At 34.1% G+C, this 14,870-nt stretch overlaps 1 long non-coding RNA gene across 1 annotated transcript; it reads right to left on the bottom strand.

The window, feature by feature from the left end:
* Window positions 1-414: 414 nt before the first annotated feature.
* On the bottom strand, window positions 415-2,803 carry LOC134474109 (uncharacterized). The gene is made up of 3 exons (XR_010044720.1): window positions 2,678-2,803; window positions 1,120-1,301; window positions 415-548 (listed from the first exon to the last, which is right to left on the bottom strand). It is a non-coding gene; the product is annotated as an uncharacterized LOC134474109 (long non-coding RNA).
* Between the last annotated feature and the right edge of the window lie 12,067 nt (window positions 2,804-14,870).

Here is a 14,870-nt window from a genome sequence, read left to right as displayed (position 1 = left end):
TCACCCCGAAGAAATACTATTTGTCTGTTTTGGTGGACAAAGGATATTAAACAAATATAGAAAGATAATTATAACTAAAACTTTCATAATTTTAATAAATATATTTTAGTATAGTACCTAAAAAAGACAATATTCACATATGTACATTGTATAACATGTTATAACATATATAATAATCTATTGTGAAATAACTTTGTACATATAAAAAACATTATATTTTTAGGCATTTAATCAAATCATTCTTCCTAAAGTGGATGGCTTTAATACTTACAGGTCCCCATCCTTGGTCTCATCTTCATCTATCTTATTTTTCCTATTTCTTTATTTCATATGCTATGAGTAATACAATATTTTACTTTGAAACTTATTAATTCTATAACTTTTTTCAAATGTATTATATAAAAAAGTCATAAATATCTTTAAAACTTTATTGCTTCAGAAAAATTGTGTAGGACCAAATTTATCCTGGCACATATCATGAATTTTTGATGTACCAAATGTTCTTTTGAAGACTCATCTCATATTTTGCGTGTAGCATTTCCATTTTCCTGTGAGTTTGAAGAAAGACGTGAAGTCACTAAACGATTGTTTTAGGGTTAATTTTGTTCTAATTACTCTTTGAGTAATAAATGCACAAAGCTAACAGTAAACTACATGAGTATTCCAATTTGTGAAATAAAAATATTAAACATTTTATTGTCATGATTTTATAATTAATAATGTCAAAATGATAATCACCTTTATAGAAATGAAGATTTTTAAAAATATGTAATATTTGACTCATACTTGAACTATTATAGCCATAGAGCAAATAATTATCCTACAAAAGAAAATTTTACATTAGGCCTTGCATAAATAGTAATAAAGAGTGAAAACTACATTCTTAAAAATTGACTTAAAAGTGTTTTTATCAAATTGTTTCTTTAAGATTTTCTGATAAATGGTAGCAAAGTAAATTAACCTCACACATATGCATGGATACAGTATACATATTGGAAAAATATGAAATATTACAATAACACTTTCAACTCTTACAGTAGTATCTTAGTTACTTTTTACTTGTTGCTGAGACAAAACACCTGATGCCCAAAGTTGGGAAAGGAAAGGTTTATTTCTTACATTTTTTGGAGGTTTCAGTCCATAATGGCTCCAAGGCAGGGTGGCATGGCAGGGCCGCAGTTCACAGTGGCTGCAAACATCAAGGCAGAAACCAGCAAGAGAGAGACATCCTCTTCCTGCCATTACAATAATGCTGGCTCCACCCCTAGGCCAGTGTAGCACTCACAGCCTCAATCCAAGCGCTAGACAATGTACAATCACAAATACACAATGCAAATGCATGAGGCCTGGGGGCCACCAACATAAACCATGACAAGTAGACAGGCCAGATTAATCTAAATCTATTCAAATATTATAGCTACAGGAAAGAATTAAGAGCACACAATACTTTAGGACGAGAGTGGAAATTATATAAAAAGACTCCCACTAAATGAAAACATTTTCTAAGACTGTCAATTACAGGAAGAAAACATGAAAGAATAAAGCAGACATGAATATTGTGTTTCTATACCTACATTCAGGAGACCAGCAGAAAGAACTTGGAGGTTACAAAAGAGACAGATGATAATAGAAGTGAAAGGATAATCCTATTGTCTTTATAGGGTTCATTGCTTTACTGACAGCCACTATCTAAAATAAGTATAAAACGACAATTCATAGAGAGACACATAAGGTGCTTATAAACTCATAGACCCACCTTCTTGTGATGAATCTAAAAATTGCAAGTGCTTTGTTGCCTACTCACAAGGCACACATATTGAAATCAGTGTCTTATATCTTGTTTACTTGGGCAAGGACCAAGAGTATTACATATACCAATATTTGTACACTGAAATCCTAATGCCCAAGGCAATGGTAGTTGGAGGTTGAATTTTAGGAGGAAATTAGACTTAAATGAGAGCATGCAGGTAAAATTATCTCCCTCCAAAATCCGAACGAGACCAAGGCCCTTACTTGAAGAGGAAGAGACCAGACTACTTTTCCTCTGTATCATGTGAACAGATACCAAGGGGGGAAGAGATTTGTAAACCAGGGGGGGAAAAAACCTTTTTATTAGAACCTGATTATTTTGACACTCTAGTCCTATTTCCCAGCCATATATATATATATATATATATATATATATATATATATTGTTTTTTTAAACCATCCAATGTAGGATATTTTCTAATGACAACCTGAACAGACTAAGACAGTTATGGTTTTATAAATTTCCCCAATTTCCTTTCAAGTCATCCTCCAAATTGCTCAATCCATGCACACTGATTTCCTTTTTTTTGCAGAGCATGTTGATTTCATTCTTCTCACTGCTTTTATATTTGAAGTCCCTTTATCATAATCACAGTTCTGATTCTTTACTTACTTGGCTCCTTCCTACTGTATCATGTAAATATCTTACAAGGGATTTCAATGAGTCACATTTTCTGTGACCACATCACCTAAGCCATTCTTTACCAATTTACACAGCTGCAAGTATGTAAGTATAATTTTCCTTCACTGAACTTTTTACATTCTCTGTTTCTTATTCATTTAATCAAATGTGAATTGCTTGTCTTTCATATAAAATTACAAATTCTAAAATGTACTAGCTTTGTTAATGCTGGGAAACAATACTCACCCCAAAACTTAAAGGAAGAGTGAATTAACTTGGTTCATCGTTTCTGAGGACTTTGTTCCTGGTTAGCTGGCTCTAAGGCTGAGTCATCTTGGTGGAAGAGAAAGGCAGAACTCATCTGCTCAGTTTATACGGCCAACAAGCTGCATATGAGAACAGTTTCAGAGAGAAAGGAGCCAAAGAACAAATACATTACCCAATATCACATGTCTGTGATTCATTCAGATACACCCAGAAGCATGCTTTAATAATCCCCTCGGCATTTCTTAATTCAGAAAACTTACAAATTAGGGTATGTAGTCACAAAAAAGTATATAAACATCTTCTATTTCTTTAGAATACTCTCCAGTTGTTACAATTTGTATCATAAAATCTAAGTGCATTTATGGAATTAATGAATTTTGAGAACAAGTCCACAGAAAAATAAATACCAGCAGTGGCTCATGTGCATATATTCTGTATTCGTGGACTTAACCAATGACAAATAGAAAACATTGTAGAAAAAAGCAAAGTTCTATTTGGACTGAATATGTATGCACCTATATCTTGTATCATCATTCGGTTAACAATACAATTTAGCAGCTATTTACATAGCATTGACATTGTTTCAGCCATAATAAGTAATCTAGAGATGATTAAAAATGGAAGAACATACATAGTTTTTAAAAATACTATACAATTTTATATAAAGAACTTTGACTACTGCAGATTTTAACATTTTCCCAGATTTTTGGAAAGAAGTCCCTGAAGACACAGGGTAGGGAATAATCACACACAAGTGCACGCACGCACACACACACACACACACACACACACACATATGTATATATAGTGTGAGTTAAATTTTAACAGTATTCTTCAGAGGGTAGAAAAAGCCTTGTTTTTACACACATTTCACATTTTTCTAAGTACTGATAATTTCTGAAGATAAAACTCTATGCGTCTGTCCTTGAGCAAGAAATGGATTGTTGGAGATTAAATCTACATTGTTTCTTATTCTGCTGCATACTCAGAATAGACTATATGTCACAGTGACCCTAGCTTTATGCAAATCTGTTGTTTTATGTTAGTTTTTTGATTTTATTATATTTCTAGGAAGGACTTTTAAGGAACCTATTTCCATAGATGGGCTTAAATTACTATAACATCAGTAACTACTCTTTAGAATACATTGTGAATACCATGATTGGGTAGAAAATTTTATGTTTTCCTATAGAAAAGAATAGTGTAATATTCTGTATTGAGCCTTACAGTCATACTTTTGCAAGTTTAATGATGTTGAGTAAGTGATACAGACTCTTATTTCAGTGTCTTCAGCTACATTAATGGGAATAATAGCTCCATTATCAAAGAATTGTTGTGAAGAACAAAAGAGATATATTTGAGGATACTGTATAACAAAGGGTCTGCCACAGAACAATGGCTCGATAAATTGTACGAAATTACTAACAGCTACCCAGGTATTTTCTGTTTAAACGTTGTATAGCACTGCAAATGTCACCTTGTTTAAAACTACTAAAACCTGTGGAAGTTAGAAATTATGATTCCTCCCTAAAGATAAGAACTTGTAGCATACAAAGGTAAATTCCCTACTGCCAAAGTTTGAGAGCCAAAGACAACTAATTTTTATTTTATTTGATTTATTCTGATCCTAGTTAGATTTCATTTTAGAATTATTACATTTCATAAAATTTGACAATAAAATAAATCTTTGAACCATTATTGCTCTTAGTTGAAACTATTTTTGGATTGCTCTTAAGCCGCAGAAGGTGAGGATAAGAGCAAAAAAGAACAAAGGAAAAATAAGGAGAAAGAAAAGGAAGCCTGAATATATTTCAGATAATAACAAAATATAAACAAGGAGATTGTCGTATTATGCTGTCTTTCCAAAAATTGCTAAAGTAATATAATCTTACTTAATTATTGGACATATTTCTTAGATATAAAAACAAATCAAAGGAGTATATAAAAATGTATATGCTTTATCATGGTTAGGCTTTTTACAAAAAGATCAGATTTAAAGATAATATATTAAATTCAAAGATATGAGATGGACAATGATTTGGCTATTCCATTTTCTCAATTCAGATAATTCTAGAACACAACTAGAAACTTCTGTTCTTCCCTTTGTATATATTTTCCTAAGGCTACATTTCTTTCATTCTTTCTGTCTTGCTCAAAGTCAAGAGTAGCCACTAGGAAAGAATACACATCTTGAAAAACTGAGTGGTCTCAATTTTTTGAGTTATAATTTTGTTCTGCATACTTTAAATTATGAATCAGTCTACAAATTCATCATTTTAAGAAAAAATCCATTTCTGAAATAAATAATCAATATAATTTATAAATCACAGGTCTAGGTTACACTAGACATACAAGATAAATGAAAATTTCATCCATTAAATAATAAATAAGTTTGAAATTTTTCTCTAAATTATTCACATCTCCTTTAGGCAATGCTAAAGTACTATGTTCAATTTAAATACCAACACTTGAGATTTAATAATATCACCCTTTATAGGTTTCCCCTCTTACTTATGAGAGTGGAAATAAATTACTTATGTCTTGTCATGTAACCTCCCTGGCTTCATTTCCCTTGCATCACTGCCTATGAAAATCCGAGTTAATGTCTTGCACGTTCACTGCAACTGTTCACTGAACAGTTTCTCATGTTCAAGAGGGTGCCAGAAAAAAAAAAAAAAAGGAATTTTCAATTAACAATAATAAATTCTTTGTTTTCCAGATAATTCCCTGTGGGAGCACAGGAATCTGCCTTTTATTTGAAAGGCTTGAGAACTTCTGGGAAAATGGTGGAGTAGTGTAGAGCAGAGAGATTTTGTGTATAGCAATGCGAGGAAAAGAAAAAATGAGGGAAGTGAATCCCTGAGACCCAGCAAAGATCTGAAGTGAGAATTTAAGCCCTTGGGGAGAGCAAAGAGACAGAGCTCAACAAAGAAGTAGGTGGTAAACTGTACTTTCTCAGATAGGAGACTTACTGGCGTAAAAGGGATGGCTCAAATCTGCGGACACCCAGGGACTACTGCTGACGCAAGAGGCCAGCACAGAGAAACACACTGGTGGAAAAGCAATGGATGCAATGGACTGAAGTGGTTGGTGAGTTATTGAGGTTCAGAGGTCTCACAGAAGGTGATAGGCTGGTGGTCATTTTGGAAAGCAACTAACTTAATCTTGGAACTCAGAGGAGCTGTGAGTTGGCTCAGTATAGTGGCTCCTAGCGGCAAGGTGAGGCAGAACTGAGTTCAAGTCAGCAGGGAGTAAAGGAGCAGAGATCAAGCTGACAGGAGGAACACGGAGTGCTGTAGGCTGAACAAATTCAGAAATCAGCCTGAATTTAAGAGAAACTAAAAGTACAGGCTTTCTGGGATTATTCCCCACACCACTGTAAATTTAAACTGGGTTGCTGGGCTAAATCTGTATGGCTTGCTGCCTGCTGTGACTATAGTGACATAAAAGACACATCTTGAACTAGATTTTTTTGTTTGTTTGTTGTTGAAGGAGGTAAGGATGTGTGACATTTAGTACTTCCCACCAAGAATTGGTGGGTATCAGGTTTCTTTGTGTCTCTGGGAATAACCTGCAGACAAATTGGTTTAAAGGAAAAATATTCAAGTCCCTGTGGAGCTAGTTTCTTCAACATAGCAAGACCTTTAATGACATTGTTTGGTTGCTTTGTGAACCTTTTTTCTAATTGCTAAATTTTTTTTTGTCTTCTTTTGCAGTGTTGAAGTTAAACCAGAATACAAACTGTGAACAAACACCTTAGCAAAATGATGTTTATCATTTTAAAATAAATGTAAGTGGAGGAGCACAAAAATTAAAAAATGAAAACTAAAGATTCTAAATATATGTATATAGCTTGTACAAAATCCTCTCAGTGCTCAATTCCCATTGACTGAAAGTGATCTAGGTATAGAGAAATAATTCTGGGCATCGTTATTGGAAATGAGAAAGGAGCCATGGGAAAAAAATATTTACTCCAGTGATTTGCCGTAGAATACAAGCATAATCACCAACAAAGGAATCTCAGCAGTTAAAACTCCCAACGCAACAATAATTTACAGTGTGATTGCACAACTCACTAAAATGTCCAAAACATCAGCTATAATAGCTGCTCCAGGCAATCAGTTCTGGAGAGGAATAGCCAGTTACATTTCTGTTTTTGCAGAGACAACTCTGTTGTCTCTGAAGCTACATTCTTAAAACTATTTCAATCTCACCCTACAGATCAGAAACATGGTACCATAGAACATCAAGAAGAAAACTGGCATATGGTGATTATGTTTCCATAAAAAATATATTGTGTTCATAGCCATTATTAGATGAGGTCTAAATTGTGAATTCTTTTTTGTTCTTCTCTTGACACTGATTTCTTAGAAACTTAATAACCATTCAAATTTATATTTACCAAATTTATCAGTTAACATTAATTTGAGAATGACCAAGAGGGGAAAAAAACCTAAAATAAAGCTAATATGTGACTATTAAGAACAAATAAGATAAAATTAGAGATTTTTTTTCTCATTTATAAAATTTCATACAGGTAAAGGCAATCCATAGCAAATATTACAGCTCTTAGAAGGCCAGACACTTTCTATATTGTTACTTTACTAGCTGAAAAAATAACTAGAAAGTTATTGATAGCAAAAAAAGTTTTCATTGCCCCCTATGTGCCATGAAAATAATAAACAGCCTTACTTATGCCTCATTTACTACTTATGAAAATCAAATTAGCACAGTGATACTGAACATGGAGTGACCACATATGCATTGTAGAAGATCTCCCAATCCAATTTGTTATCTTGACTAAAACTACCTAATCTGCATTAAAGCAACAAACATGAGAAGTAATATGAAATGGTATGTGTTTCATAACATCTCTTAGTTGTGGTACACATACTCTAATATTACTGGCCTCAGCTTATTAGCAGTAAGAAGTACTAGCAACAGGTGCTAAGAAATATAGTCCTTATACTTGGACAATGTGGCTGTTTAAACACTGGAAGCTTCCCTCTTAGAGAAGAATGCAGAGTTAGAGAGTTGTATTCTGATTGTGTTGAGAAAATGGACAGAGTTATATTGGATTATTATCCTTGATTTATTTAGAGCTATAGCTTTTAACCCATATGTTATGGCTTAAGTCCCACTGTCCCCCAAAAGCCCTGTGTGGTCATAGGTGGGGTTTTTCAAGGTGATTAGATCTAGAGCATGTGAAGGTGATCTAGTACATATAATTACTAAAGTGATCCACTGATTGGTTTGCGCTCTACTCTGGATAAAAGTGTTACCATGCATTAGGTATGTAGCCTAGATAAAATATAAGGGACAGAAGGATTCCGGGTTGTCACTTGCTGCTTGCTGCCTTAGGCCTGTTTCTCCATGGACTGTTTATCCCCTGAGATGCCCCTCTGCCGCGCCACCCTACATTGGATCCAGTTCAGATTTTATGAACTGAAATCTCTACAAACTGTGAGCTAAATAACTTGTATTAACTTGTGGATGTTGGATATTTTGTCTCAGTAAGTAGAAAACTAAGACAACATAAAATACAGAATAACAGCAACACATATATTATTCAAGATTATTTTCTTACTTCCCCCTCTTAGAAGAGTCCTCTTATTTACAGCAGATCTTAATCAATGATTCTCAGTAGGCAAATTCGTTATGTAGTCCATACAAAGTATTTATCAAATCATCTCACCTTCAGAATTTTTGCTGCTAGTGACTTTACATTGTGTGTGTATGGTGGGGGGAGTGCTGTTGATTCAATCTAGTTAAGTTAAATGTTTGCCATCATTCACTCATTACAAAGTTTTAAATCACATGCTATTTTCTTGGCTCTTCTTTGCACTAGGTTTAAAGAGAAAATAAAGGAAATCTCTTGGCTCACGATGCTGCACTACAGTATAGGAAAGCAAAACAATAAGAGATAATTTGAATTCCTAGATTGGATACAGTGTTTGTATCACAACTGAGTAAGCCTGAGCTCAGAAACCTTATTTCTTTAAAAAGAGGAAATCTGTGAGGAAATCTGTTCAATCGTTGCTTGAAAGATAACATTTTCTTTGTTATAGTGTTTAGCAAACAAATCTCTCTGTCCTGAAGACAAATACTTTATCTAATAAATTAGTTTCTTAAACCAACATGTTTGAAAAGATAATTCATAATCATGTGTAGAATTGCCATGGAATCTTGGCTCCCAACAGATATTATGATACCTCAGATTTCATTTTTGGGATGGGAGTTAAACAAAAGGGCAAGAGGTGCAAGTATTTAACCAAAATAAAAAATCACAACTTCAATTTGATGCATAAAAGGATATTTTCATGGAAGATTATAAAAGTTGGTATGAATAAAAAATAAGTACTTTTAAGTGACTTTTAGAAACCAAATGGGAATCATCACCACATACCCTGGTAAGAGATACACTGCACAAGAGAAAATCCACTGATTGAATAAGGAAAGATTACATCCAGTGCGTTTCCACTGTCCTCAGCCTAAATCGCTGCAAGAATTATGGTTCTGTAAGGAGAAGTATGTAAATCAAAAGTACTTTTTTTAAACAGCTGGGAGAATCAACCTGATTTGAACTATGTTTACCTTGATATAGTTTGAAAATACTCAAATGGAAAATATCCAGGAGGAAGTGGAGATTGTAGATGAGCAAACGTGTTGAAATCAAGCTTTTGATGGATGTGAAAATATGGAAGCCTCGCTCTCATGTTGGCAAGCAAAATAAAGTCTTAAACCCTTCAGTGTTCCTGATCATACTGGCAGATTTGGAGCAGGAACTGAACTGTTAGCCTACTTCATATATGAGAATAAGGGTATTGTAGCTGGGCACAGTGACACACACCTACCACCCAGCATCAGAGGAGGAAATGCCTAGCTTGAGCAACATAGTGACTGTAAGAACCTGTTTCAGGATAACATGAAATTAAATTAAATTAAATTAAATGGGCTGAGAATTTACTTAGTTCAAAGGCTCTGAGTTCAACCCCTAGACATGACAAAAGGAAAAAAAGAAGAAAATTCTCTACAAATATTGTAGAGACCATGTTCTCACAGAAAGTCACTTTTATTCCCTTTGTAAATACTAAATTTACGCATTTCAGAGTGGAACTTTAGGTTCAGTCTCCAAAATTGCACTTTATCCATTCTGATAAATATAGCACTCAGTTCCTTTACCCGAGAGCATGTAAGCACACTGGATTCAATTAGTAAAGTAAATCTTTTCCATACATAGACTTTGACTATTCCTACACTACTTTATATATGAAATCTGTGGTGTTACATTAGAATTCAGAGAAGATTTAGACTGTAATTAGAGTCTGCAGAGTGGCATAGGATACTTCCATCCTTTCCTCTGGTAGTTCTTAAAATTATTCCTTCCACTCACACTTTCATTTATGCAACAAATTCTGTACCAACAAGCAGATTGATACATTTTGCCAGGTATTATGTACTAAACAATTAATCCACAAAGTTTGCATCTCGTTTCTGGTGATAAATCTCTACATCGCACTCTCGCTCTGATAACTGAAGCAGTGTGAATGCCTAAAAACGTTTTATCATGCTGGATTCAAGCAAGATTCACAGTTAAAATACAGCAAAACCACATTTAGGTGAGATCGTGTAGAGAACTTGTGCAAGAAATGGAGAGACCAAAGTTGTCATTCTGGGAAGACTGGAAGCCAGAGTCAGCCTTGGAGCAGGATGAAGAGGCCATGTGGTCAGACCCTTGGCCTGCATGAATAACCTCAATGAGGATGGTGTACTTTTTGCATCTATAACCTGACTCTTCCGTAGCCCCAGACCAAAATTAAGTGAATAATGAGATCAGTCACCAGGCTCTGTGGATGTCGCTGTACATCCTGCCAAGGCATCTTTTGAACTACAATCTTTGACCCAGATTCATACAACTCCCATCTTCCTGTTAATATTTTCTGGTGGCTTTGGACTTTGTTTTTACGGTCTCATCTTCCTCTGATACTGCACGATTGGGGCACAAAATTGGTGTAAAATAATGATAGCTATTTGTTCATTAATACACTCAATGTTTCTACTATTTATCTTGCTGTCTTAAATGAAAATCACTGTTAGTAACAGCTAACCTTTTGCACATATCTTAAATTATCTAATAAATTATAGACAATGAGATATACTTGGAGCATAAAAAGCATAAAGCACATCTTTGCCTTGAATTTACTGTTTATGGGGCAAAGCCATATAAAACATGTTACACTGTAATGGAGAAAGTGTTCACATGGGGTTTTGTGAGAGAACTTGTAAAAGCACAAATGAGAGAATAGCACTGCCTCCATGTAGGGAAGACGATTCAGAAAAGAGTTGAGTACAGTTATCAAAATACCATTTAGACACGAACAAAATTTCTTTACAAGTTGGAATATGGATCTTTCATGGTACCTTAAGTCAACCATGCACATATAAATTCCTATGCCTCATATAACTGAAGTAGCAAGCCATACTCCAATGAGCACAATTCGGCTGGCTTCAAACAGCACCCCCAAATTTACAGTGACACAGCATTTCGATCCCATCCTCTCAAGACCTTGGGCTACACAATAAATTTCCTTAATATTATAGTGGTTGGATGATAAGAGAAAATAACATGTAGCCAGAAAAAAGAATTTTTAAAAGTATTTTAAAGGTACCAAAGAAACATTCTCAAAATGAATTCTTTATCTTGGAGACTTAACCTGCCTAGGGTACATCCTTTAGGTGAGTGGAAGAAAAGACAAAGGTAGACATAAATGAAAAAGTATTCAAAAGTTTACATTTTAAGCTTTCTGTTAGGTATCTTATGATGCTGCAGATAATTTTGTGAGCTCTTTGTGAGTAGAAAACATCGGCTGGTTATTCTGTGCAATGGAGTGAATCAGAGCACACAGCAAGGAGATGCATGATCACATCACTTATGTTTTTGGTGTCACAATTCTAAAACAATCACATAATGTTGGCAATGACATTGAGAATATTGTTCTTTATAGCATCCCTGAAATAATAGCTTTATCAGCATGCGATAACCCTTAAGGGGACTGGGCCAGCTACCTGAATCTGCTTCCTACGCCAACTAAATTTTTCACTTTGAGAGATCATCTGCCTATTTTTCTGTTATGGCTACACAATTATTAGCTGTTGTGAAAAATGTCCTTGTCATTCTCTACTTCCTCTCACAAAGAATTCTTTATTTTTCTTATATTAAAATCTTTACATAGCATTACAAATTGTCACAAAGAGAAACCCTACCAAACTATATGTGTGCAAAAGCACAAAAATTGATATAAATACAGAATGAGACTTAAAATATATAGGATTTCTTCGTTATAAAAAAATTGTTAAAATGCTAAAAACTCCCAAAATTTCCAGAAATAGTAGCCTCTGATAATTCATCTAAATTGGTAACAAGAAAAGATACAGATACTCTGTCTACAAGAAGAGCTGAATGAAAATTGTATTCATGTGCATGTATTTAGTAATAGAGCAAGTATTTTGATTACACATCAGTCCCAAAAGACAGCAACCAGATTCCTGAAATTGTCTGCTAATACTCAATTGATACCTTTTAAAAATACTTTGTTCCCTTTATTTCCTTAAAATGAATTTTACGAAAACATCACCATGATGTTTAGGCTTATCTTGCAATTCAGGTATGTGTGCACACTAGTGATTGGTTATTTGATTAGATTGTGAGGCTCTTTTGCTTTTCCATAGAAAGCAGTTCTGAAAAAAAAAAGCCCAGAAATGAAATTAATTGTGCAAATTAATATTCAAAAGGACATGTAAGGGAAGAACTTAGTCTCTAATGTGTGGTGCCTTTCTTTTGGGCATTAATTAATTAATAATATTCATATAAAAGCTATTTAATTGCCAAAAATTAGAGATAAAAATGGCAAACAGTAATCACCTCACAGCATCTAAGGGTCAAAAATTGAGGCACACTGTAGCTGAGTGATCATGTATCAGTCAGTCATGAAATTACCTGGCAGTGAAATTATGCTTGATACAGTTGTTTCATTAATTTTGTCTTAAGCTTAGAAAATGACTGGTTCATGTAGAATATGTATGATCGCTTCATTAACCCTAGGATTTGATTCTTTAAGGACGCTATTGCTTAGCTCTATAATCAATGAGAGACTCGTTGCAGCAACACAGAAGTGTTTCTTCCATGAATGAACAGAGGAGGTCAAATGTGTTTCTTCCATGAATGAACAGAGGAGGTCAAATAAAGAAACCTACTGAATTTTATTGCTGTCTCATAAAGAGTGTATATAGCAACCATAAAGAATATGGTGAGAAAGTAAATTATTTACTGTGAGAACCTTGCCTGTGAAATTCTTCATAAACCACAAAGGGATTTGCATACGGGGAAGGGAAGAGTGGCTGGGAATCGCATTTCTGTGCATTTTTCTACTTTTTCCAGCAAAATATAAGGCATTAAGCTGCTGAGATTTCCAGCACAAAGCAAAAAGCCTGTCACAAGATTTGGGGGAATAATTACTGACAATATTTCTGACATTTAAAATTAATTATGGTTTCTTTTGTTCTTTAAAGAATATATTGGATTTACTATAAATTTAATACATTTAAAAGCATATTACCAATACTTTATATATTTTTTTGTAATCTAAAACATTTATAGAGTAGTTACCACTGTGTTCACTAAACAATATACTGAGAGCCACATGCATAAAAGCCCACAGAAAGTTTATTCCTCTGAGAAATATTCTACAGACAAGGTGACTGTTCCTTGCACCATTTAATTTCTCTGTCTACATTCATATTCACTCTTTTGTGGAAAGAAAAAGCTATCATTCTGATACCTAAATTACTTCTCTGAAAAATAGAACATCAACACTGCTGAATTTGTTTCTTAGCTCACCAAAACTAGATGAGATAATCCCCAAGTGATTTTATTTTCTCAAAACTTTCTACTTGTAATATTAATTCAGTAGTTGTTGTTTTATGCATGTTCTTCTGTAAAAATAACAAAAATAAGTTATCCACAACTTTTTGATTATGCATGTACCAATATCAGAATGAGAAAAGTCACTATTGAACAGCTTGTTGTGTCATGGCAGTACGTGATCCATTTCAGGTGACCAGGTTAGTGATTTAGTATACTATGGACAGAGATATTAACTCCAAATAAATATCCAAACTTGCATGTGTAGTCACAGTTGGAATGCAGAATCATATTCTGGTGCCACTGTGCTAACACACTGATGCATTTAAAGGAATTTTCCTTGCCCCTCTTTGTTCTATCTGCTTCTCTTCCTCCTCCTGAGACCACTTTATTTACAAATGCATATTTATTTATTTAAAATAACTGATTGTAATGTCTTCTGTTTTCCTTCATTTCTTAGGCCATATTTTGCTTAACTTTAACTACAATATATAAACTGAAATTGGAATTATAACTTTAAAGATTACAATGAAAATTGTCCTGCTAATCAAGAACCTTTCCTACACAAAAGGTGATATACATACAGATTAATACCATGCATGATAGCCAGGAATCTTCTCAAAGTTATGGGTTGAATTAATGGAACACATTGAACATCACATTATGTGTCCTAACCTCAACCAAAGTGGTTTTCTTTTCCTCTCTCTCTTTTCCTGTACTATGCTACTATTTGGAATTTGTTTACTTTGCACTATGTCATCAAACATAGGTTGTGCATCAGTGTGGGTTATTAGTTAAAAATGATTAATAAATCATAAAAAGAAATAACTCATAAAATAATCAGAAACTAGGTAAATGGAGCTCAGAAACAGCTGGCGTCCATAGTGGGTAACATACAGAAGGAAAGCAGACCGTGTGCCAGCGAGTTGTGAAAATGCTGTGCCTCTGCCTCTTTTGACGCAGAAGGTTGCCAGTGCCTTCCTCCTTCAGAAGGTCAGTAATGGGAACCCACGTGAATCGTATTTGGCTTCTGACCATTAATCATGTATTAATCTTCCTTAAAAGAAGAAAGAATTCAAGTACTAAACACTAAAAGAAAAAAAAATGAGAATTATTTAACCATTATAAACATAAGAATAGTTCACTCATCCACTGGACTCTAACGGACTTATTTGAGTATTTTATGTTACAACTACGTGTAGTAATTTGTATCTTAATTTAGCAGTTCAAAATAGTTTAAACTTTCCAGTC

This window comes from Cavia porcellus, unplaced genomic scaffold (genome assembly GCF_034190915.1).
Source record: "Cavia porcellus strain 051 isolate PalLab524CR breed Dunkin Hartley unplaced genomic scaffold, mCavPor4.1 scaffold_30, whole genome shotgun sequence".
Taxonomy (NCBI): Eukaryota; Metazoa; Chordata; class Mammalia; order Rodentia; family Caviidae; genus Cavia; species Cavia porcellus.
The sequence above is the reverse complement of the archived record's forward strand: the minus strand, read 5'-3'. Positions and strand labels throughout refer to the sequence as shown.